Source organism: Anopheles maculipalpis, chromosome 2RL (assembly GCF_943734695.1).
Source record: "Anopheles maculipalpis chromosome 2RL, idAnoMacuDA_375_x, whole genome shotgun sequence".
NCBI classification, from domain to species: Eukaryota; Metazoa; Arthropoda; class Insecta; order Diptera; family Culicidae; genus Anopheles; species Anopheles maculipalpis.
Window position 1 is genome coordinate 4,343,616 of NC_064871.1, and position 27,648 is coordinate 4,371,263.

Below are 27,648 nucleotides of genomic sequence, written 5' to 3' on the forward strand. Positions count from 1 at the left end.
GAGTTACTTTGCATAATATGGTGTAATGAAATGGTACAGTGCGAGTTTTTGTGGTGAAACAGATTTTAAAGGACCGTGAAGATGAGTTCTGGTGATGATAAGAAGTGTTTTGTTTACATTTTTTAGCAGTGAGGCAGAATCTAGTACAAGAAAAGTTGTAAAAAAAGGCCGGAGATCTTATACGAGATGTCTTAAGTATCTTCTCATCGGTCTACTAACGGTTGAGGGTGTCTTATGGACCTAGAGGACATTCTAACTATACTTGCTTAGCCTCATAGGTTGCAATGAAATCCGCTTTAAGGGGATCTTACTTGATCCACAGATCCTTCTACATTGAAGGGCCCCTTTTGGAAGAGTTCTGTCATCAGTTCATCGATTGTTTTCTGTATTCTGTTGTGTTCCTGGTCCTAAAATGACAATGCTAATTACTACCTCTTGAAACTAAAAATGTTGAAGAAGAAACTAGAAACTTGACCTTAAAGTCACATTTGACAGAGTGTAGAATCAAGCGATTATAGCAAGAGACCTTGAGATTTGAACCAGAATTATTTGAAAATGATCGTTCTAAGTATTCCATTGTTGAAATCACTGACTGTTTGGTTAAATATAATTACTTAAATCCACTTAAACTCTTTCCTTTGTTCGCTCGAATCGATCCATCAATAGTAAAATGATTGCTTAGATGACTATTTAAACCCCGTGAAATATTGACACCTTTCCGTCTGCCATGCGTCCGTGCGAGCTGTGTAAAATGTGTCGAACGATAAACTAATTGAATTTCACCTCATTGCGTGAATCAGCACCGTCAGGAACAAAACCATCGTCGATTCCCACCATTATCGTGCGCGACGGACAGGCAAACAAATGACACACCGTAAATCACGGTACATAGTCAAACGCACCCCAAGGAACGATGGGGTCTTACGAGTTTGGCAACTCGAGTCGAACCGTCTCGGGACGATACCCATTTGTAGTTTGTATCCAGTGTGTGGGTCAATTACGCCGTCGAATATCTGTCAAACGTTCGAACTTCAATCAACCGGACCTGAGGCGATCGAACGTGCCGAAACGCTGCCCAGACACTCCCGCGACTTCGGAATAGCCGGGTCCGAGGTTTCGGGACGGTGATGGTGGGGTATTTCCATTTTGTCTAATGAGAAATTACCATAATGAATCTTTTGTGCGCCTCGTGTACTTAGTGTATGTGCCCGTTTGTACCCCGTCCTTCTTTGTTACCGGACAGGGATGTGCTTATACTGTTTGTTGTGGCTGCTGCTGCCAGGTTTGTGCTTCTCTGCTTCAAACCGCCGAGCCCCGTGGCCGGCACCCAATCAATCCCGTCCTTTCGGTTTTGTTGATGGTGTGGTTGAAGCTCTTGTTGGCAGTGGATCGAGTCTTGGTCGAAGGTTTGCGCACTTGCTGCTGCGTACGGTGGTCTCGCGTACGATAAGTACCGTATAAGGACACGAAATTACCTGACCTTCTTCTATGACTATGCAGCTGATCGATACCGGTCCTCGAACGTTTGCCGCTTGGCTCAACCGCTGGTCATCGTTGGTTAAGCGTTGGTCTTCATAAAATTCGGCGCTCATTCGGACGGTAATTACCTACCCACCCCTTACGACCGACTCCACACTCGATCGATTGACAGGCCCCAACATGATGGGAGAAGTACGGGAAGTTCCTCCCAGTGTGTGCGAGTGTGGTAAGCAGCGTGTGAAAAATTATGATTTGTAACGATTTAGGAAAGCCAAGTCATCAGTCGCTTCGTTGGACGTCCCGTGCAGTGCAGTGACATGGGGTACAGAACGATACTCACCGACTCCGACTCAGTACGTGCGTGCTTTGAATGGCAAATTGCTTGCACGTCGCTAAACGATCATACCGTACCGGACAGCGGACAGTGTGTGGCCTCAGCACAGGCGGAAATTACGCGTTACGCGCAGCCGATCGAGTGCGTCGTCTTGAAAGGTCGCCCCAAATTATGAGAGGGTCGCTCGCCGTTCTCCGCCAGATTCTGCGCACTGATGCTGCGAAAGGGGTGAGAGTAGAGCAGCGGGGAACCACTTGTTGGGTGAGTCGGGCATCTGATTACGGATCGTATGGCAGTCGATGATAGCACTGGACCTATTGGCCTTTTCGGCAATTGATGAGGTACAAGAGATGCTGACAGTAAGCGGAATCGACCGTCACGTGACGGAACAAGCGCTTAGAACGTGTTTTGATTGCTGAAGAACAAAAGGAGTATTGAAATGTTGAAGAGGAAAACAAGGCATAATCAGCTATTAAAAACGGAGATGTTGGAAATGTTTAGTGAATTTTGTTAGAGGAATAGTCTCCACAGTCCTAAGAATCTTTTCTAATCCTGAAGATTATGAAAACATTTTCCAACGTTCAATAAAGTGTATTAGAAAGCAGTTAAATTTTATCTGGTCGACTACCTGAACTTTCTTTCAATTTTTGCTATAACCTTACACTTTACATCTGTTGTATTAAGAGATTGTGTAAATCCTTTAAGCTTCCTTGTAATGTGAAGCTCCTCGAGAGATAATCAACCGGCCGATTGTCGTTGACTGGGCAGTGAGCAAAATCGTTAACCTCACATTCATGGAAGCCGCCATGTGATGATAATTGGTAGCACTGATGTGAAGGTAATTGCATTTTCGATAGGCACCTCGCGAACCGAAGCCGAAGCCAGCCCATCTCAACCACCGCTCACCGCTCACCGAAGAACCCTCACTAACTCCCGGATGCACCAGACCTCCCCACGGGAGTTAAGCTGCAGTATCGAGGCTTAAGCACCGTGACGGCTCCAACCGTCAACCACGGACCATGGAACCACGGCAAACTGAGAAGACACACACACACCATGTTTGTTGCATGACTGCAAAGTGCAGAAGCTGTAATTAGCCTCCAAAAAGGAAGCGAACAGGCGAATCTCATGTAAAAAAACAGGTAACACGACAACAACGACCGCACAAAGAATGGCCAAAATGTGAGTTGTTGTGGTGTGGTGATGCTTTTTTTTTTTGTCGAAGGGTGAGTGATGATTTGCCACGCTAAAAACGCGACAAGTGTCGGTGCGACAACGAGTGCATCATGCCGCGACCGGACCGGTTGGCCTCGGTTGACACGCACGGGAAGGAATGCGGGAATGGAGGATGGAAGGGAGCCGGCCAAAAACAGCCACCAATTCTCAAGTTCACCTTCATGACGCAGATTTTTCGCGTCGTTCGAGTGTGGCAAATTCGGCATCACGGCAGCTTGGGCACGCAAAGGAGGCGGGAAATGGGAAAAGGGAGCTTATGATCGGCTGGTGCTGGCGATCGCGGTAGCATCGGTTCCGCATAGACTCGCGTTGTGCCGTGGCCGGACATGAACGCATGAGCAAGAAGCCGTGGACTGTTGTTGCACTGCGTGAACTTGGAGCGCGACTTCGTGAGGAGAGGCAACAAGACAATCGGCGTGCACGGTCACGCTGGTAGCCGAAAACTGAAGCCGCGACGTGGCGTCGGTGAGGAATGAGTAATGATTATCATTAGGCGATGTGTGGACAAGGACACGCGATGCTGATGGGTTGTGTCGGAGGGCAGAACGGAACCAATTCGGACCTACTTGGGCAGGATTGTGCATATTAAATCGGCAAATGAGCTACACTTCACCGCGGGTTGGATTGTTAGTCGGCGCAATGAGATTTAGTTGTGCCAAGCGTAGTTGTTCAGCTGGCAAGGGGCTGCCTAATGCGAGAGGTTGCTTTGGGTATCGGTGGTACTTGTCGCTGTGTAATGCGTGTATGTTGTTTCAACTTATTAGTATAGTCCAGTCTAACTTACAATGTGTTTTGGTTGACGTTTGAATTAAACCCTGCAGTAATAAAGCTATAAGACTGAGAGAGAAAGAGGGGAAAATAGAAAGAAAGAGAGAAAAAGGAACGTTCTGATTGCGAAGGTGGTTTTAAGCAAACAATTTATTTGTAGAGTCCTAAATACAAGAATCTGAAGCTCTTTTTAAAAATGATAGCAGCAGTAAAAAACACAAGAATTTAATGGTCGGAGCTCTTCATTTTCTTACCCAAACTAAACCGCTTTTCTTGTGCTTCCGGTGCCGCCTTTTCCAATGACACTTCCCACAGGATGGGGTTGCGATTTATAGCTTCTAACTTTAATCACTCTCATCGTTCATAATTTACGACCACTTCACTCATTACCGGGTGTTTTTAAAATAGACAACACGCTGGTTGGTAAGCAGCGTGTTAGCAGGCGTGTTAAGTATTTTCCAGTTCCAGACACTTACAAACCCGCCGTGATTGTGGTTATGGTTTATGAAAACTCACTTTTCGAAGCATGGAACCGACCGTACTTTGGTGGCATTTAATGGAAGAAAATGCTTCTACTGCGCAACGCGCGCGCGTCGCCCGGAAAAAGCGATGATCGATGAGTTGTGGGTAGAAGCAGAGCTCTAAATGCAAAACAGTGTAAGGGTGCAATGTGATGGTGTGGTAGAGTGGCTTCTCACAGCACCTGTTGCCTTGAGGGTGTGCGTACGAGCGTTTGGAAAGGGGCGAGAAAAAAGATCGTAAACTTCATTAGATGCAGTACGACCGATAGGTGACAGAAGTTATGCTAACAAGATAAAATAGGGCGCCATTAAAAAATGTTCATCGACGTCGACTGCTCGAACAATGTAGATCGGTTTTGCTTTATCGAGTCGATCGATCTGGAGGTAAAAAAAATATATATATGTGGTGAGCAAAACATGACACAAAATCGGTTTTGTGTGCGCGGGTCCTAATGCGTGCCGGTAATGTTGAGTCATTTTAAAATTATGTACATCATCGTTTGACCGATGAAAATGCGTCAAGATTATCTTCGCGCAAAGGGTGTTTTGTTTATGCGTTGTGCATGTTATTAAGCGTAATATCTTGAGGCATTGGTTGGTTTTCTTTTGTGGCCACATTGTGCAGTGTTTTGTTAACGATAAAATATCAAAGTTCAACGAGCTTTTGCTTCCGATAAGGACGACAATATGCAAGATCATGTGTTTAATTATTGGTGTTATAAGATGCATACTGTGGTGTTATATTTTTTACTTTAAAAAGCAATAGCTATAAGAAACCAAACGTATTTGACAAAAAACTTATCAACAAAATAATCTGTTAAAACAACTTTATAGTAATCAAGAAAAACATTAGACTTTCAGCACGTGGACATGGACAATCTAACGAAGGGATGTATTCAATCGATAGGCAGTAAGAAACCGAAGTGACGGCTGACTTTCCAAATATTTACTGACAACGAAAAGAAAAATCTAAGGTTCATGTCAAGATGTCTCTGCAATTCACTATTTGAGCTGAATTATTCGACAAAAGTTGAAATGGTAACTGAACCTTCAAAAATCCATACGAACACATCCAAATTTGCATTAAATGCTAGTTATTAAGCTAACCATAGCCACGCAAATAATTACCGCAAAAGGACAATCGCATCACGGTGTTCCGTTAATGAGCACGCGTGTTGCGTCCAAACAGGAGCCAACTACATTCACCAGCTTCGGTCACAGGTTGATTGGTACAGGTCAGCGCTGCTACTACGCCTCAAAAAACTTGAATCGGCACGCTTTTTTCCCCCCGGTTCCGTAATGTGCCGTTTCCTGAGGGCTGAGGCACAGTGCCTCCGAAATTGGTAGCTACGAGCGGGCCCAAGCCCACGAGCCACGCCACGAGCCTAGGAAGAGGTAAGCAGCAAAAAAAAAACAAAAAACGCAGCTAAGCAATTGCGCCAAGCGAACAGTTACCGGTGGCGGGTTAAACTGTATCATTAAAGCTAGACCTGCCGAAAACAGCAGGTTTTCGGGCAGTGGAATGATGTTGTTTGGGGCAACTGCAAAGGAAGTAGCTGGGTATAAAAAAAAACTGGAGAGCTGGGGATTTTGGGAAGAAGGAAGCTGTGACTAGTACATGGTAGAAATGTATCCACCTATGAAGAAAATGGAGTATATTTTTATGAGAATTAAAATAATTGTTGGAGAAGCTTTTGGAGTTTGCTGCACGCTAGATTTAGGATGACATATTGGAGGTAAATAATTTTCTTTCGTTAAAAGAGGTATTACAACAGATTTTTCCCCAACTTCAAGACATTTCTACAAACCGTACCCCAACGGCAAACTCCCCGAAAATAAGTAGCCAGTACCTAGAACGTACCAACGGGTGCTCACCGCCAACACCACCGGAGCCATGTTTTAAATTTCCAATTATCTACGCACGTGTTAATGATTGCCAGGTATTGGCCATTCCCCCAGGTGCCTTCGAGGGCACAGGCCAGGCGCCTCGGCTCCGTGTTATTACTACGTGCCGCCTTCAGCGCCATCAGTTGGCGGCACTGGATTTGGGCAATGGGCCCTTTCGAGAAAAAAGAAGCTGGGCGCATACTTTCATCCCGATTCCGCGCGTGATTGAATGTTCCAATCGGCCCCCTTGCAGCTTGCGCACATCCCAAAATCGGGCTAAAGCTTGGGGCTAAAACATGTGCGCGCACTGGAATGAGTGCTTTTTCCCAAAACCCCGGGGGAACCTGGTAAAAAGGGAGCTTAATGTGCGCCGGGCTGGAGAAAGGAAATAATTGAAATGCTTCTAATTACGGGCCAGAATTATGTATGCACGTTCCGTGCGCGCGCGCGCACTCGCGCACTCATACTGTTGGCAAGATCTTGGCGCGGGCTTCCGATTGCGGATCGATCGTGATCACCTTTCCCTCCTTCCTTGGGGTGATCTGAGCGATTGACTGTTTTAGGCAGGCGGAAAATCTAATTATTCCGAGGCACTCTGTTTTCGGCACGGTTTTGGAACGGATCGGTCCATCGGTTGGGTTGGTGGAAGTAGAAAGGTTGGTAATTTTGGAGCAATGAGCCATGGCTAACGGCACACCGGTTGAAGTTTAGCAGCTCGGTTTGGCTCGTCGTCGTCGTCGTCGTCGTCGATCAGCCCAAGGTGATAAAATGGCGCTTGCTCGATATGCAAACTGATCATTATTCGCTTGCTGTGGGGTAATGGTGACTGGAAGTGGGGTTTCTTTTTTGGAAAGGCTTATAATGTCACCGAGATAGGGATGGGAAAGGATAATCGTTGCGAAACGATCAATGCCTTTGGCAAACTAAGTTGTTGGGAGATGATTTAACTTCAAGATGAAGCGAACGAAGATTGTACGATACATTAAATTAGTTTGGAAAGTGATTTCTATCAAATGTCTTCATTGTATTCCTTTAAGAGCTTTCAGAAAAGGGTTTTAAATGAAGCTTATTTGTTGGAAATTAAGAGATGAATATGAACATGGATTATATCACTAAATTTACTTGGAGTCCACGAAACCTCCGGATTCATGTTCAACATGTGTGAGGTTTAAAGGTTTTTGGAGCTTAGTTTTTTAGGATAAGCAACGCAATATTATATCTTTATCGCAGTTTCAACACATCTGCTACAAATATAATTTGAAAAAAATCTAGAATTCAAAGATCTGATGGACAAAAAGACCCTATTGGACATCTAGTAATTGCTGAATTTTGAGTTCAACTTCTCTTTTCAAGGTATTGCAAAAGCTTTCTCAGTACTGCGCTCATCACGTGAGGACCTAAGCCTGAAAGAATTCTCTCACTTACTTCGACAGCAGGTCACCTTAGAAATTCAAAGTCATAGATGACTATTCGTTCATTTGTGTATGACAAAGTTTGTGGCCCTGGAAAGAAAGAGCTACAATCCCACAGGAAATAGACAAAAAATCTCATGCCTTAACTGACCCAACAGGACACATCCAGCTGTTTTCCTTCACGGTAGCAAACAAATCATCCGCTTCCTTTCGATTTCGATCGATTCCTGCTGCCGGAACCGTACATCCTCTAGAAATCTCCGGGTTGCTGGGCACTCTCCAGATGGTCGTCGATCGTCCATCCTGACCCGGGGATCCTCGCAGCCACGATTTGAATACTTCGCGGCTCACGTGATGCTCTATCTTACGTGTAATATTTCTATGACAAAAAAAAGGATGACGTACGCAAGGACCTATTTACGCGTTTCTTCTATTACACCGGACGTGAGATTTTTTTTCCCATGCTCCATGCATCAACGTACATTGAGGCTAATAATAATAAATAAAAAATCATCCCAATCCAAACCAGACGGAAGAGCGCTACCAACGCCACGGCCAAATGGATCTTATTTGTGTGTTTGCTTCGCGTCCCAAACCCGCGAACCCACCATTATCGTTAACCGCGACCGAAGAAGCGTGGGAGCGCAAGAGTAGCAAAGGGAATTGAGAAAAAGACACCGCCAACGTCCGCTTCGTTGAAGAAGAGTGAGAGTATCCTTTTTTTGTGGAAAAAAACCACCTCCCGGCGCATCTGTGACGATCTCGTGAAGATCTCGACGGTTCGGGTGTAATGCTGCGGTTTTGTACGATCACGTCACTTCCGTGTGAAGGATTTGTCACCATTTGCCGCGAGCGTGACGCGGATGCAAGGATGTGTGATCGAGCGCGAGCTTCCCACGGTCAGGACCGGGGCATTACTACACTTGCGCTTTCGAAGGATATTCGTGTTTCCTCACGCAGCAGTAACTTCAGCTCCAGATGGTTGTGGCCACAGTCTTGTGACAACAAATTAGAATCCTAGCCCACCAGATGTGCTTGGGTGATTTTTTTTACTCGTTGTAAAATTTTTGAGGTCTTTTACTTTAAAGAACTTTCTTCCAACTTTCGTTCCCAATTTATACTATTTTCAGTTTAACAATCTTTTCATCCTGATTAAAGAAAAATTTTCGGTAAGAAAGTATTGCACACATTCACACAAAAAATCTTTTTATTTTAAATGCATCATAACCCTGGTAGGCGCTTGTGTTTCGGGTCGTATGACAAAACTTCAACTTCAAAACTCCAATTAGAGTCCTTCTCGAGTGTCTTGTTTTGTGGTTATGTTCACAGCAGCAGTCCAAAACCCAAAGCAGCGGACTCGTCTTGCAAAAGGGACGGTTCTGAAATACGACGATTTGACCGACAAAAACTGGCGTAAAATGGGAAACAAATGCATGACATGGGGTATCAGGGATTCCTTCTTTTTTCTGAGTGATCCGGAGAAAAAAAGTGGTACAACGATTTTGTTTTTTGTAAATTTCGGCACGTGCCATAAAAAGAGTTTTTATAGTAAAAAAAACAAATAATAATCTCATGATCTTGACAAAATAAAAACTAAAGAGTTTGAGTGTGATTTTTGTAGAGTAAAAATAAGACAAAATCCTCTGATCCACAACTTGACAGTCGCTATCCGAATGTTTTATGTCTTCCGCTGTGCATACTAAGGGAAAAGTGGGAAAAAATGAATGCTTACATCCTTCGTCGTTCGTGGGGAAAAAGATCTGTGGGAAAAAATAGTCTTTTACTAAATAGATGATGGTCTACACCAATACTCCTTAGGGAAGCCATTTGTTGTGTATTGATAGCATGAAGAAAAATGTATTTTCTTTGAAGGGCCTTTCTCTTGGACTAAACCGTTTTCCGTTTGGAAAATTATTTCCTCCACTTAGCTCACTTGTCGTCTCAATTATCCGATCTTTGCACAAAATAAATGTATGCAAATGCGAATTTATTGCTCACTGTTCCAATCCCGGCATCCAGTTCCGTCTCGTTTGCTGTGACAAATGCCGTTGTGCAGATTCGGTGTTTACTATTTTCGCAAAAATCAAACACCAAACCTGGTGTCGCATTGTGCTGCTGCCTTTTGTCGGTATTGTTGTACCGTGGCCACAAGCAACAAACCGTTCCGCCGTTGTGTGTGATGCATTTTTATGCAAATGATGCATCGCGTCTGCGTCCCGAGGAACGATTAGAGTCATTAGACGGGATTCTTTCATTCTCGACGCATAAATCAGACCCCAAAATCTCACGAAGCATAACAGCTGGCGCCTTACTTAGCGAGAAGACTGCGGAAGACTCATCCATTTCCCGGATTGGGATTCGATCTATTGTCAGGCTGCATTGTGTACCTTTCACACATTTATCAATAAATATCCAAATAGAGCGTAACATCTTCGCTCTTAAAGATGGCAGGACGAAAAAGGCTTCGAACCGATTGATTTGCATATGCAAGAAGTGAAGGCTGGCGCAGAATTTTCCCAAGCACACGCAACCTTCATTTGCATACTTTTGTGATCGCCAAACCCATCCCCTTTAAAGGCCAAGCCAATATCCTTTCGATCGAGGAAATCTTTTTGATTTCCTGAGAGCGAGAGAGAGAGAGAGAGAGAGAGAGAGAGAGAGAGAGAGAGAGAGAGAGAGAGAGAGAGAGAGTGGAAAGGGAATTCTTTCGGGAGAAAAGAAGAATTGATCGTGATCAATAGGAAATGTTTGGTTAATAGTCAATCGAATTTGCATATGGAGCGCCCTCCGATCGGGACCCGTTACATACAAAAAAAAAAAGAAACACCTTGGAAGGGTAGAAGCGTGCATTTTGTGATTTCACTATGGCAATTGTTTTCGATTTTTGTTCCTTATAAAAAGAAGCGCGTTAAAGGGGGCTTACGGGCACCAGCGGTACAATTAATTATTGTACAGCACTGGAGTGTGTCAAATTAGAAAATTTTACACCATTTCGGTATTGATCGGGAACGATAGAGGCAGAAGGAATAAAGTAACTGCATCGGGTTAGGAAAAGAGTTAACGATTCGGCTTTGTGTTTGTGCGTGTGTGGGTCCGTTTAACTGGAGTTGATTTGTAATGATTGATCGTTCTTTGTTGCATTCCTGTAAGTTGGATGCATTTTTTTTTAAAAAGCAGCAACAAACTATGACGAATGTCTGATTGATTGATTGTTGGTTTTGCAGGCGGACGCTGTACTAAGAAGACGCCAAAAAATTCGAACCGTCCAACGGGTTAAATTGATTTGTCACAACGTCAAGTTAGGATACGTTTAATGATCGCTAAATGAGTTTGAAATATTTTGTCAATTGTTTTGTTGTGCTTTATGCATGTGCTATTTTGTACAGTTCTATTGTATCATATGTTGAAACGTTACTGAACATTACTTATATCAAATGGATCATTAAAATCTTTGGAAACACGCAACATAAAGCCACAATGTACGGTGGGCTTTTGAGATTATCAGCTCATAGTGTGTGTATACTTGCTGTCTGGAATCACGAGTTATATTGAGACAAACAGTTACGGAGTCTCCGTGAGGTAAAAAAGTTGGTAATAATATCTATAAAACATCAGCTGTATTCACACCAATGTGTCGATCTATTTTACCAATGCTTCATTTAAACCATATTTGGCCAGCTTTTCAGACAGCAGTGTGTGATTCATAGAGTAAAATTCGACACAGAAATCAGTCTAGATGACATCAATCTGTTTTCCGTTGTCCAGCAGAGGAACTCAGCATCGAAAGCGCCTGGGACAGGATTGAGAAGAACACCATATCAATCGTATCCTTGCTCTCTGCTATGCGCGTTGCCTAGTCTTAGGCGCAATTTTTGTCTTCAGAGTTATCATTTGCCAATTTTTTCTATCAATTGGAATACTTTTCTTTTTTATTTTTCTAACGTTATTCACTTTAGGTTACAAAAACTAACAGCTATTGTACAACTAGGGATTAATAGATAGAGTTTTTGTAGGGCTTTTTTCTAAGGTTTTTAGTATTGTTTTCATGTTTGTTTGCATCTATGTAACACACATTTTACATGCATTTATCACATTTTTTCTGTCCACTTTTGTTACGTTCTTCACTTTAGAAGCAGATCCATTTTTTTTTCGAAATTATTTTTCCTTCTACAAAGCCACAGCTTTTTTTTTATACGCTACCGTTGTTTAAAATATAGTTAATGGTACAGTTTTGCATTTTTTTTCCATCCATCTGTCCTGTGAGGAAACTTTTATTCCCATGGCAATGCTGGTCTTGAACGATTTTTTTTTCTGTCCTTCTTTACCTCCCCGCTAAGTCCACCACTTTAACCCTTCCGGTGCCGAATTTCCTCATTAAATCCTTTCGCTGGTCCTTTTCAAACGGTATCGGCACGGTTTCCACGGCAGCAACCTCGACGACGGGTGTACTTCCGTATCATTTCTTTTTTTTTTACTTTCGTTATGGAGATGAAGTTTTTTTTATCTTCTTCTTCATCCTCTATTTGCTTTCTTTAATGTTGGCGCAATGGCAGTGAGCGATCTATCTATCTTTCGGTCTTTGTGCCAGTGCGTCTAATACCGTGGCATAATCATTAATTTATATTTACTGGCCCATGCGCGTTACATTTCGTGGACCCCTCACACTCCACTTACCCCCTCGCGGGTGAATCCTTATTTTCTAAGTTTGCTTCCTTCGGGTGCAACCATGCACTACAGCTGGCCGGTTGCCGGGGACGGAGCGCGGAGATTCTAATTTGCATACGGGAATCTGCCAGGGGTTTTTCTTTTTTTGTATTTTTTCTCTCTTACCCGTCACGGGTCGAGACTTTCGATGATCGAAGAAAATCATTCCCTTTTGGCTGCGGTTTGGATTAGAGGGTCATGGTAGTGTGTGTGTGTGCGTAGATGAGTAACCCTTTTTTCCCAAACCCTTTTCCTCGGGAGTTTACCCAGCGATGGAAAGAGTGATGGAAGCTGGAGTGATGCAGATTTTTTAAGGAAGAAAGTCTAAAGACTGAAATTTGATTGATGATCTAATGATGATGGAAAAGCTAGTTACAAGAATTTTGTAATGTAAAGAGTCTTTTATAAAAATAAAAAATAAACTGCTTTGGTAATTCCCAATATAAAAAAATACTAATTTTTAATGGAATCAAAGGAAACTATGGAAATTGTAGGAACAGAAATAGTAAGAAAAGGAAAGAATGCAAATCTAAAATTAAAAAATACGATAATTCAAGTCTAAACGGAAAGATAAAAGTGAAAACTAACCAAAACAAACAGTAGACGAAAACACATAATAAGTTTAAAAGACTATTACACTATTAAAATATAAAAAAATATAAATCCAAGCAACAAAAAAACATGATAAATGGTCATAAAAAATGCCTCAAAAAAGTTCGTTAGAGCTACTCATCATACAAAAACCGTTGGGTCACAGGATTGGCTCACGGTAACAATCCAGTCTCGGTGGCGTAGCTGTATCCTGCGGCGAAATCTTGTCAAAGACCCATAATCACTGCCAAGCCTGTGTGTCTTGTGAACTATCATCGCGACTAGAGAGAGAGCCTGTTCTTCTGTTCGCTTCCCAGTAGGACCATCAATTCCATGTTCCGGAAGATCGCGTCACGTTCTCAGGGTACGGTGGACCCAGCAGCACCAAACACAAAAAAGTGTCCATACTCACCCAGCGACCCAAGGCTTGAAGGACCCCTTAACGGAAGGAAGATTATGAAAATGAGCTGGGATTCCGGGACCGGGTGATCTGTGTTTTCCTCGTTCTGGGAGACGCTTTTTTCTTCCTCACTCTACGGGGCCGTCGGCATTGTCTTTTCGTAGTCGTGCTTTTTTTGTTTGTCGGACTGAAGTAGCACCGATACCGAATAGCTTGCATCACACGCATCGTGTCTTGGTTGACAACAGGTAAGCACATTTGAATATCTTTCTTCTAGAATCCTTTCGGTAGTTTTCCCTCGAGGCACACTTCAGAACTCTTCAGGAGGAAACCTCTCCAGGGGGAAAAACGGGAAGGAACTGCAAGTCATAATGAGATGCAGGAAGTAGGAAGCGTTTTCGAGGTCACACACGCACAAGGAATCTCCGGTTAGCGGGCACAATGGAGGTAGAAAAAAGGACTCCGCCAGAAGAATACCTCACACACACAGGACGACCCAGATAATGTGTTTACTTTTATTGACATAATTAATGATTGATAACAATTTATATGCAGATTGCCGGGTTTCGATGTCTCAAACCGCTTCGGGTGGAATAGTTGGAGTTTTCCTGATGGCTGTGGATAGTTAGCTGGAAGCCATTTTTCAAAGCCTATATTTATCATAGTCATGTGAGATGGAAATGATTTTAATGTTTAAAAGGATTCACACGGGTTGCAAAGTTGGGACGATTATAGCCTCGAGCTAATCAGCTGTGCTGTGTGATAGTCTTGTGAATATAAAGAAAGACAAACCATCTTGCTAAGAAGACGGTTTGCATTAAAATTTTTCATTCGGTTTAATTCAACAAAGTAAGCTTGGTAATAATTGCAAATATTTCAAATTCATTCCAAGCATCAGTATTGTGTCAAGTAATTCATTTGGATGAACTTTCTTCTCACTATAGTGAGCCGTCACCCAGGTGAGTTACTAATGGATTAGTTGCTAAGTAATCCCTCCTTTAGCTCGTGAGAAGCCGTGTGAGTGAAAAATGTGCATGAAATATCAATTCGCAGAACACATTCTTTGTGAATTATTTACAGTGATTAATTTCAAAAGCTTTATTAACACTACTCCACTTGCTCGCGCTTGAAACATCGTTCCCTGGTGTCTGATTGATTTTATCAGCTCGTTCCGGATTGTCGCTAAAGAACCAATCAAGGAAGATAAACCTGTATCCAATATAAATATTTTCATTGCACATGATTGAGTGATAAAAATAACAGAAAAGGCATGTTTCGCAAAACACTTCCCCTCGGGACATTTGTTTCGCCACATTCAATACGTATCTCCGCTGTGTGCCGCGCTTCAAATCGCGCTGAATCTGGGTTTTCGCGATGAAATCTATTAGCACCGTGCCTTTTGCTTGCCTTGGTTTCCGGCGAGCGGCGAAAACCTTTTTAACACGCAAAGCAAGAGAAAAGATGTAATGATTGTCTGGGTTTCCCCCTTTTCTGCTGCCGAATTTCAGGCTAAACATTTCAATTAACCGCACTAGCATCACACACTAACAACATAAAATTGATGATGGCGAATCAATCAATAGGTTTGCTGTTTTGTGCAAAAGAAAAAGGTTTCTCTTTTTTCGTCCACACACTCGCACCCAAGGGGTAATTGTAAAGGACCCCTGAGAGTGTGTTTTACTTTGGAAAGGAAAAGGAAGTGGGACTTTTTTTTTACACTTCTTTAAGGTTGGAAAATGGCAAAGTAAAACGTCAGGATAACAAGACCGACGACGAACAGTTCTACTTCTTTAGTTGCTTTCCTTGCTTCCCTTCGGTGTTTTCTGCTTTTAGACTTTTTTCTTACACGTTACAAAAAAGGTTGGAAAAAAAAGCTGGATAAGGGGCTCAAGAGACAATTCTTCTGCTATAAAATGATATTTATGCGTGCGGTATGGCTTTTGCAACTTTTGCAACTCCCCTTGCAGCATGGAAGCTGAACTTTTGCATAGGCACAGTGGGTTTGGTTAATGTTGTTGTTACTCCTTGCTTTCTTTATTGTAAATTTGTGGTAGAAAAATAGAATAACATTCATTCTAAACTGAGTTCAAATTTTATTTGTATAACATTTTTCCATAGTTTTCAGTTGGTTTTAAGAAGCAGAAGCAGGAATGTAGTATATAACATGCGCTGATTTCACTGACTTTTCCCAACCAACATGAAAGAAATACCAAGCGATGCTATAATTTTTTATAATTGTTGTGATTTTTGTTGCAGAACACGAGCAAAAACTACAAGCCCAGTCAATGATCAATTTTTATCCATTTTGCATCCCAAACCACACCCACAGTGCCATCCTTTTACGATCGGATACTTTCTGCATTTTCGCTTGTAATTGTGAGACAACACCGCAACCACCGCACACGCTTCACTGTGCAAACACAATGAACACAATCGAAGAAAAGCCCTTCCGGGCGTGTGCACAAGATTGTGCCGATATTCCCTCAGCCAGGAGAAAGCACCATACACGACCAACAAGACGTGATGCAACTGCACTTTCCTTTCATCTTCCAAAAATGAAAAAGGGGTATTTGCGAAAGGAAAGCATCGGCGCAAAAAAAAGGGACCAGGTATTGCCTTTTGCGAGCGATTATTGCGAAAGTCCAATACCTGAAGTGCCTGATTAGGGGAGATGATCGGGGTTTTACTTTCGTCTTGGGTTTCGGATTCCGCCCGGGAATAAAACGTGCTCGAGTGCATTATGAGTTTGGTGGGACAGGCTGCATTATTGCTTCCATTTAGCAATACCAGAACCAGCAATCGGCATCCATTGTTGCGCATTGTCAGCAGGATAATAGGTGTGTAGCAGTAAAAAAAAGGACTTCAAACGCACGGTGCCATTTCTCCATTGTACCACAGCAGTTATCCGCAGAATGGCAAAACAAGAAACATCAACACCATCAGAACGGGTGAAATGAAACATGAAAGCGCAAGCTAATAATTTATTCGTTTATAAAGCATTTACACGGATTGGCACGGATCGAACCCTCGAAAGTTCTGTCTGGCCGGGGAAAGGATCCCGATCGTTAAGTCGTTTGCGAATAAAGAAACGGGGGTTAAATAATTCTTTATTAAAAAGAAATATCTGTCGGCGACAGTTGAGTTATGATGAGGTGTATCATTTGCCCACCGTGGAATGGGAATAGAACGCTTGGATCGCGAGATCCTTCCTATTGTTGGACGATTTATGCAACCACTTGTGTGAAAACCATCCTGCGATAGGGCTGTTCGATCATTGTTTTGTGGTGTGTAACAGGAAATCGATGCGATTTAAGCTTGCGGAATCTCGCCGAAGGATTCTTGTCACTGGTGATAGAGTTAGAAAAGGATAAAGATCTTTGAGAAGGATTTACAGCAGTGTTTTGGTAGTAAAGCAGATCAAGAGTTATAGATATCCACCGGGTTTGGATTAGAGATTTTGTTTCGGTGAACAATCCTCCTGGCCGGATTGGTGGGATCTATAATTTGCAAATGGTTACATCTACTATAAGTTCATCTTTCCGGTTAACCTAGATTCACGAGAACTGAAATCCCTTTGTCTGTCGCACTCGGAGTTATCAAGGCTCCGGAAAAAGCGTGAAGGATTCGTAAATTTCGTAAAGGTCCTTGGGAATAAAGACGAAAATTTTGTGCAGACTCCTTCGATCTATATTGCTAATTGTTGCATGAGTCTTAGGCGGTTGTGAGCGAGCAGGGCGTGTGGCGAAGGCGAATGAACCATGCGACACGTTCGGCACGAGGCGTAAAGAAGCACAGCGAGTTCGTTGGATCAAGTGGAGTCAAACCTATCGAAGATCGGATGCAACTGTGGATGGAAAACTGCAGTCTCAGATCGAGAATCCTGGAAAGGAATTAGAGACCTGACCAAGTCATATAAATGAGCTCAACCCTAGCAGCAGGGCCACGAAGCAGAAGAAGAAGATATGAGTCTGTTAGACCAATAAGACAACAAGTCTACTAAGACAATTAGGACTTCCAAGCACAAATTCTTGGCTGTCGACTCGACCGACTATGTCCACAAATATCTGTGACCATAATTTTTTACAAAAATGCTAAGAATTAAGGATCACCTTCAACGATGTTCAACGTGGAGTGATGGGAAATGATGGCTCCCGCTACCACACGAGAAGCTTCTAACGAACGATCTTCAGACCCAGAATAATATTTAGTTTGCCTTCATTTCAATTCAATCACACCTATAATTTTATAACATTTTTATCTCGTCACAAGACGATTCATATCAGTTGATCGAAGCAACAAAAACCGAAAATCAAAACAAACAACTGTCACCCAAGCTACAACACAGAACCAATTTCTGTGCAAAGAGCGAAAACCTCACACTCGACGCATTGTGTCCCAGGACGCGATTGTGATGCGCCGAAAGGAATACGAAAAAAGTTCTCACCCCGTGAAACCTCGACATTTTCAGGACTCCCGTTTTTTCTACTTGCTCACACACCAAGTACACATGAAGGATGTTGGTTAATGTGTTTTTTTTTTCCTTCCTTCGGCTCGTTCCTATTCTCATCTCGCAACGGAGGATCACTCAACCCTTTGACACGGGACACACCGGGGCCACCGGGCAACAAGGATAACTAATTTGAATAATATGCAAATTCGGATCACTTCTAATCTGAGGCAAGAAGGGCTTCGAAAGTTCGTTGCGATCGTGGCAGAAGACACGGCGCGAGAAAATGCGTGCACCAACCAGTCCGGCGTACTTCGGGCAGGGGGTTTGTTTTTTATTGTGCTCCTTTTGTAACGGCACAATAGTTTGAGGCTGTTGAGTGAATCTTCGGTGTGTCTTCTGCAGTAAGAACCTTTTCGAGGGAAGGATGAAGATAGGGGTGGAAGGAGTAAGGGGAGACAAGGGTTTTTTTGCCTCCGATTAGGCAATCTATATTCTTTTGGGTGAACTTGTTTCCACGCGCAATGAACTAGGCTTATTGGAACCAATTTATACCAGAAGAGAGCGATTTTATTTAGAAAATTTAAGAAAGACTTATGGAAGTGTTTTTCTAATAAAATAAATAGCTTTAATTACTAAGACATACTAATAAGCCATAAAATTGCGTAGCCAAAATCGCTAGAAATCAAAAAATCATTATGAAAATATCTGACGTAGTCGATGTAGAAGTTGCAAGGCTTCCACCAAATATTTTTCCTTATCTGTGCAAGATAAATGACTGACATGATGTAGGACCGCCGTCCTATTTTCCTTTTTTTTCAAGCAAAATTACCTATTTCCTTCTACTTTTTGTTCTTCCCAAAACGCCAGGGTGATAATAATGAAAAAAGAATGTAAACTTGACAGCACTGTGTACGCTCGTCTCCATTACCTCCATTACCTCAGTGGTTGGTCCCAGGACGAAGAAGATGCTGGCAAAGGATGGACCCTGAAGCTGAAGGAACTGGCGTCATTTGGGTGGAAAAAGACGTAAAGGGGGAAAATCTATCACACCTAAAGAAGAAGGCGAAAAAAAACCGGCCTTCGCGTTGTCCCGTTTTGGCATTTCTAATTTTCATTGTACTGTTAATGTATTCAATCTCGCGGGCTCGCGGGACAAGTCTTGTTTTCTTTTTGTCTCGCTAGTCTCGGGACGAAGGACGGCTTTTCTTGTGTTTTTTTCCCTCGAACGTCCTTGTCATCTTTATCATACTCACACACACACATACATAGGGCCGTTTAATTTCCTTCTGAACTGTGTTTTTTTGTTGTTGTTGGTTACTTCTTCCAAGCCGGTTTCTTATCGCCAAAAGGATTGTTTTTCCTTTCGCGCAGGACCGCACTGCAACTGCGCAAGCAACACCCGAACAGATAGGGTAATTTTTTGTGCTGTCCTCCCCTTTTTCCTTCGACCCTTCAGGTTTTCCTAGTATGCAAGGTTTTTGTTTTCCACGCGGTCGTCGTCCAAAATCCTGGCCCGGGCAGGCAGGGCCATCATCTCTGTAATACATGCATCCGTTTATGCTGAGATATGACACGGAGATGAGGTTGCTTCTGCCGTCTTTCAGGACTGCTTTTTTTGTTTTGTTCGGAGTGTGAGAAAAAAAAAATGATTTGCTGCGGGAAGTTATCGCTATCGGGCGAAAATTTGGAGTTAACAAATGAGAGATGCTTTGAATAGTGGAAATGATTGAGACCGCGCCCGGGATGCGGGATGAGATGTGCGTTTTTTGTTTGTTTGTACGTGTGTGTGTCTGGAATGGGAATAGGAGATTTAATTACGGCAGTAGGATGGTTGAGACATTTAACCGCCACTATTTTTTTGTGTGTCTTTTAAGACTTTGTAGAAAAAAAACTGGTTTCTTGATAGGAAGTTATCCTGGAAAAAACGATAATCTGAAAGCCTTTAAACAGTGCGAACAGTGAGTTTTAAACGGTTTTCCAGATTTGCATACACTCAATCTTGAGATTTGAAGTAATACAGCTTGAGACGAACTACATTCATGGTATGAAGTCACTGTACATGAAAAAGAAGGAATTATTTGGACTAAATGATGTTCAAGATTCCTCATTTATCATATTCAGATTCCTGCGCCGTTTAAACGAAGTCTGAAGGAAGCTGCGAGAACTAGGAATGCATCTTTCCTGGAGTTGAATGTAGTTCATAGGACCTCGAATTTGTAGTAAAATGTTCATATTACGACTGGGTTTAGGAAACAATTAATTGGCATTCTACAAATGTACAATACAAGACTTGTTTTGAGTCTTCACACGACAGGGGTTCAAATCCTATCCGAATCGTTCCACAGTAGGGCTTCCACGAGGCCTGCAGATTGTTCAGTTTGAGGCTACTCTTCAGGCCTTTTTTTGTGTATGATTTAAAGATAAGATGCCAGATCTCACCATCAGGACGGTCCGAAGTTAATAAGACTTAAAAAGAGAAAATGAAAAATTATTTCAACTTAGTCGATATTATTAGATATTAGACTGCCGATACCATGTAGTTGGACAGTCAGTCCTCACTACTGGGGAACGGTCTGGATGGGATTTGTATCCCGGTCATGAAGTTTTAATGCCGGCGCCGCTGTCGCCTACACCACCAACCGTCCCTTGTCGATATTTGTCGTTAGTAAATCCTGAACCTCCAAGGATACTAATTTGAACTAAAATACGTATAAGATAAATCTTTCTTTCCATCTCATTGACACACATTGGTTTAGGATTCACTGATCAACTGTAATGAGGTCCTCCTCTACCAATAAAGTAGTTCTTCTTAACATGATTGTCATTTTATATTTTTTAAGGCAATATTTTCCATCGTATGTATGGGTGAAGTGTGCAAAAGTTGAGATCTTTTTGTTTTAATGCCTGCCTATAAGAACCCATCCAGGACTCTGTTTGTGTTAACCTGAGCATTTACTTTCATTGTGTAAAACTATGAAAAACAGGTGTCTTTTTAAATGAACTACACTTTACACAAGAAAAAAAAAACGAAGCCATTTTCACGGCCATTTTTTACCTTTATTTCCAATTTACCGTTGAAATGAAGGCATTCCCCTGTTTTAGGTACAGAAGTTTGAAGTATAAAAAATAATTAATTACTCATTTCCTTCCTTAAACGATGAATAAAAGCGATCCCGAATATATGTACACAAAAAAGAGAGGCCTGGAAACTGCTCATGCTCACCGTCGGGGAAATTTTTCTTACTCACAGTGCCGTGAAATTTTAGTCTCGAAGGTCCCAAGAAAACTAACCCGTCCCTGGGTGAGCGCTTTGTGAGCGAAGAACTGCGGAACGATATAACGCGTATCATGCGAACTGCACAGTATAATCACTTGATTACTAGCTACACTAATATCTGGTTAAGCTTTCCTTGTGGCTGGAACTGGAACAATTTCGTTGTTTTGTTTCCTTTTTTGTGTTTTTTTTGTGTATTGAGTTTGATCGTTTTTTTTTCTGGCCACTACACACTTTATTCCAGCATTGATGATGGGGTGATGGCCATCATCACTACTCGGTTAGTAGATTTTTATTAGCTTTAGTGGTTTTTTGTTGTTGTTGTTGTTGCGTGTGCCTCAGAAATTCTCGGTGTCTCACACAGTCCCTGAAAAGAGCCAGTCACTATGTGGTCGTCATCTCTCCCTCTCCTGTTCTGTTTTTTCTCCGGGACTTTTCCTCGGTTTTTCGAAAAATCCCCAAGATGGCCGCGTCAAGTTCGTTTGATGCATCGGAAAATAGTTAACTCAGCCGCCACCGCACGATATCAGCGGATGAGTAATTTTTATGTTGGCTTGTGTGTGTGTTGTAGCTTGTTTTTTTACTCTCCACCACCCAGTCAATTGGCTTAATTTCCACCCTCCCACAAGTGGGTTGTGCATTGATTGGGAGAAGATGGACGGCATCGTTGGGAAGTAAAAATGTAAAATCGGTGTAATTTCCAAACGAGGAGAAAAAACTAATTTAAATTCATTCCGCCATTTTCTTACCAGTGAGCGTCAGTGAGTTAGCTTACAGGGAAGGTTATCTGATATATGAAGTGATGTATCAAATTTTTATTTCTACACGGTGAGCATCATCAAGATGTGCGAGATGCAGACGATCGATTGCATAGTTGATGTCCGATTATCCATTGATACAGTCTGTGGCCTTCCATCGAGTGAAGTATCATGTCTGCAAGACTAATTATAAAATCATAAATTTGTTTGATAAGAACACAGCGTGTATCAGTAATGTTCTTACTGGGTATGACTCCTGACCACCTGAAAGTAAGGTTAGATAACATTTGTATTTTAAATTTTCACCAAAAAAGCGTTCCGCTCAAATCTCTCCATTTTGCTGAAACTCTACAGACCCTTCTTGGAAAACGAGTCAAAATCGAGTAAAAAAAAAATCTGGAAGGTAATAATTTTTGTATAATTTAACCATCAATTGTTCACGCATGTGCGCTGGTTTCGTTTTGTCGAATAAATTACTAATGCAGCGGGAAAAGGAAACCAAACAACATCAGGAAAAAAAACACTGGCGAAGCTACCATTTTGTAACATTTTAACTAAATCAACCCTCGTGAATAAACAGAAAGTCGCGTTTTTAATTTCATGTTATTGAATTATCGAAGTGCGACTACACCCCTTAAAAAATGTAACGCTGCACAGTGGTTCCACTGAGACCTGCGGGTGGACATGCAACTGGTAAAAATGTAGCTTTCAAAATGCTTCCCAACCATGTATTAACCCAGCCTGGGACAGTGACGAACAACTGATTAGAATATTCCTGTTGTGTTAAAGCGTACAAGTGTTTTTGCTGTTAAAGAAATTCAATGCATTTTTAAAAACAATAAAATAAAAATTCGTAATATCAGTATTAAAAGCAGCAGCCTTCAAATAGGAAAGTACGGTGGTTCTATTGTTGTGCTCGTTCCAATATTTTTTGCATGCTCAATAGGATGTTTGCGTCATGTTTATGAGTAGAATAAATTTACTTTTAATACTCTTATCGCACTTCTTATAAATTTATTTAGTTTCGAAATTTATCTTACAAAAACTATTTCCACCAAATGTTCGTCCTTGAAACATCGTGCATTGCTATCATCGTATATTGAAGCGAGTTATTAACTAAAAAAATGACTCCCAACAGTTTTTTTCAAATTCTTTTCTACGGCTTCAATGATAAACAAAATACAAAAAAATGTGCAGGGGCTTTTTATAGTTAAAATTATTTCATAACATGAAATAGGGTTACCATTAGTAAAACACATTGGAAAAAACTGTCTCCCATGCCAGATAGTGCCTCCGGGGGCTTCGATCGCACGAGATGGTGTCAGCCGTCGCTGCGTATCAAATGATGTGTGTCCTGGCTTTGTTCTACCGTCTCTATCTACCGGGCACGGCTCAAAACGTCAACGCGGGAAAACCTTCCATGCAAGCTTTCATTATAAAAAAACGTGAATTTAATATAAAAAAAAACCCTGTATGTGTGACACTAAACATACGCACACCGTATGCAATTGGAAATTAACGGTACCCCGGGGCACTCCGGTTGGGGGAAGGAAAAACTGGACGCCTGACGGCGGTTCGGCGGTTTGGAAAAACGCGCGTAAAACGGTACCAAAAAAAAGGCGCTTTTTTCCTTCCTTGCACGATCGAAAGCTGCACGGAACAGCAGATCCGTGGCGGGCATTAACGGCATTATGCATACGAGATGAGTTTTTTTCCTCATCGTCAGCATTTAAAACTATATTTTTTTATGCTCACTCGTACTCTCTCTTTCTCTCGGAACTCGGAACTACGGAACGGGTTTGGGTAGAGTTTTTTTTCCGCTGCTGAACATGATACGAAAACGCTGGTCGCTGACAGGATAGCGCTTAGAAGCCGAGAGCAAAAAAAATCTTTAAATAAATGATAGACGAATAAAAAAAAAGCTGATCTTCTAACCTATCCTGGCAGATAAAAGGATACGTTAATCGACGGTCGTATGGAAAAACTAGTATTGTTTCACACACACACACACACACACGCACACAGACAAAAAACAAGCGCGCCAAGGCCTCACGTACTACGCTAAAGGGTTACAAATGGCGGAAGCAAATAGGATTTTTTCTCGCTTCATCACGCTACACGATGTTTAATAAATAGAACAGTAGGATGTAGGAAGCTTCTAACGAGCTAGCAAAAAAAAAACTTGATTTACTTCCTTGAACGATAGAATTATGGGCCACAAGAAGCAACAACAACAGCAAAAAAAAAAAAAAAAATAGTTGGGAAGCCTCCGTATCCTGGAAGCCCGTTATGAATATTTGAATACAGCCGAGTCGAGCAGCCGTTAGCCGTTGGTTTGTATTACAAAGCTAACAATATATTGTATTTTTTATGTAAGAATTTAAGCAGAAAAAAAACCACCCTAGAACAGTGTGCACTAGCACCCCATGAGCCAGGCACATTTTATTTGCAATAATCCAATCATCTTAACACCATTGTTTGGAGTGAAACAGGGCCAAAGAAACAAGCCCCAGAGTTTTCCTAAATATGCTACATAGTTTTGTTTCGTTTGCGTTCCCGTATTTTATGTTTAAGGAAAAAGATAAACACATAAAAACGCAAAAACTCGTGAGAATAGATGAAGCTGGGTTTTTTGTTCTTAGTTGACATTGTTTCATTGCATGACTTTTAAGTAGTTTTTGTTTACATAGCTAGGAGGTAGTTTTTAGTTTTTTGTTTTTTTTGTTTGTATGCAGGCTTGTTGTGGGTTTTTGACGACTCACAGTATTTGACAATTTGTTTGATGAGGTTAAAGGTGATGGGCTTATTAACACGTTCAGTGAAAATTATTGAATTTTGCTGTCACATTTAAGGGGCTTATGTTACAAATGTTTTACTGTAATTTTTTTCTGTAGTGCCATTTTGAAGACCCAGATCAAATAGATCCGGAATCAGAATCCTGGACGAAATTATCATAATGAACTTTATATTTTAGTGGCTTCTTTTTGTCCTACAATTTAACCTACAATTTGTTAGAATAGGAATAGAAATCACTGGTTCCTATGGAGAATGAAATATTTGTATACATCGAACTGTATCACACAAATTGACGGGCTAGATACAGGGCCTCTATTTTATCATGGAATATAACACACTAGACTACAGACTCTTACAGGTTTCTCTTTGTAGATTAAGTATTTGTAGTTTAATCCCAGGAGGACGATCCTCATAAAGAGCTACGTTACCATTCATTGGGTACTGAAGAATTTTTACTGACTAGAAACTTCTCGTGTCTTTCACCAATTACTACCAGAAATCTCAACGAGGCTTTGTAGTACATTGAAGACACGAAGAGTAGTATAGATGATTTTTGCTATGAGAAGCTCGGGATGTCGAGCGTCTTAACCTCACGCTTACCGTTCGTCATCGAAGAGCTAATGAGACTCTTCCAGCTTTCAACGGTAATAATCTTCGATACAGCATTAAGCTAAGATATCCATAAATTACTTTGGTTTTTGCTGAGCCATGCGGTGTCATGCGAAGCGCGGACTTCCGGGGCACTATTTTCACCCGATTTCTCCAATTCCTTGGCTTCGCGGATAACATCGACCGTGCGACCCCAACTAAAACGCGAGGCCAATAGAATTGGATTGAGAATCGATGCGACGAAAACAAAATACCTGCTTCCCGGAGGCTCTGATCGTGTTAGAACCCGACTCGAAAGCAGAGTATCAGTTGACTTGGTACGATCGTAACTTCGGACAACAACGTAAGTAGCGAAATACGAAGGCGGATTGTTCAGGGAAATCATGCCTACCACGGACTCCACAAACTCTTCCGATCCAGAAGACTCCAACAACACACGACATGCACGATTTACTGCACCCTGATACGTCCGGTAGTCCTCTACGGGTATGAGTCTTGGACTATGCTGATGGAGGACTCCAATGCACTCGCCAGTTTCGAACGGCGGTTGCTAAGGACTATCTTTGGCGGTGTATGAGAGCAGGGCGTGTGGCGAAGGAGAATGAACCACGAGCTTGCTGAGCTGTTTGGCGGTGCTGATATCCTGACGGTAGTCAAAGCCGGAAGGGTACGTTGGCTGGGGCACGTGATGAGGATGCCGGACTCATGCCCCACCAAGAAGGTGCTCGTCTGCGACCCGTTCGGCACGAGGTGTAGAGAAGCACAGCGAGCTCGTTGGCTGGATCAAGTGGAGTCTAACCTGTTGAAGATCGGATGCAGCCGTGGATGGACTACTGCAGCACTAGACCGAGTTTCCTGGAAACTGATTGGAGTCCTGGCCATGTCGACACGACGTGCTCAATGCTGAGCAGGCCAAGAAAGAGAAGATCTTGCTGAGCCCCGCTGGACCGGTCTCAGCTGTACCTCTTTCGATGCGACTTCGCTTCAGTAAGGATCACCCTGATTATCTCTGATTCCAAATATTCAGTATTATTAGTGTATTTCCAAAGGGATATATTCCATCCATTGTAATTTCTTATGACCATGAACTATTCCAATGTAGGAGGAAAAATAGTTTATTTGAAACCCTTGAATTGCGGTTATGGTGAAATAGAGATCAATCAATGAGTGCATGAAAAACTTGTGCTAATGGTAAACAATCCCACACAATGAGATGATTTCAATAAGAAGGTGAGCTTACAATTTACTTTTTTACAATTTCAATAAGATCAAAATCCGAATCATAAGTTTCCTTTTTTACTTTGAGTGATCCTATTACGACAGCTGACGAAATTTATTCCATTCATTCAGTGCAGTCCACACCCCCAAAGGCAGACAATAACAAAACATTTTAAAATAGAAACGAAAAACTTCTCACTTTCCTGTGGGAGGCTTCTGTTCGGGTAAGAAAGATAAAAAATGGAAAGTAATTCCTCTCAAAAACCGCATCAGGGATCAATACGGATGCACCAGTTTGCAAGTTGAAAGGAACGACGATCGTCTCACATCAAACGATCAAATGTGTTTTCGTTTTTAATTGAATCCTTTCCTTCCATTTCGTACGATCCCACCCGGTGAAGGTGTAAGCAGGCCAAGCCCTTTGAAGGGAAGGATGCACCATTATCCTTAATGCATCGTAAGGTGTCTCAGTGCTCGAGACATGTGATCGGCATAGTTGCCTGTTGAGAGAGGGGAAAAAAATCTAATCCCAAAACAACGGAAACAGTGTGTTTGGTTTACTTTCGGTTTCATCTGTTCGGTTTCGGGGAGGACCCAGTCTGCTTGTGTTCTCACTGACCCTGGTGGGTTCGACGGCGTTCTTAGAGATCATCTTCGAAGCGGTACCAGGTTTTTTTGTGTGTACCAGAACCACCATTTGGACATCGGGCACGAGCTGTCGCGGCAACAAACCCCTTCACTATGAGGAGCAATAGTAAAAAGGGCTTGGAGGTTTTTTCTTCATGTCTCCACACCGAGAAAAAAACCCTCACATTACAGGGAAATGAAAAACACTTTTCTCTCCGTGGTCTTTACCGTGGCCGTACTCGTGCCTGATGTTCGCGTGTCCCAGAAGAAACCTCTACGAATAAAAAAGTGATCCAAAGTGGACTGGTTTTTTGGTCTTACCCGAGATTACACATCGTTTTTTTCCTGTTTTATTTCCCAGTCTTTCTGTGGTCGGTTTTTCGGGGTCTGGGGGCAACAGACACACACACACATTTTATTCATTTGGTTTGTGATATGTTTTTTTGTGTTTATTCTTTTTTGAAGAAAGATTTCCTTTTTTTCCAACGTTTTGTTTTGTTCTGTGTCCATTTTCGTGGTTCTTGGTGGCGTTTTTTGTTGTTATTTTGGTTGGCATCAGATGCATCTCGGTTGAGCGTTGAAGA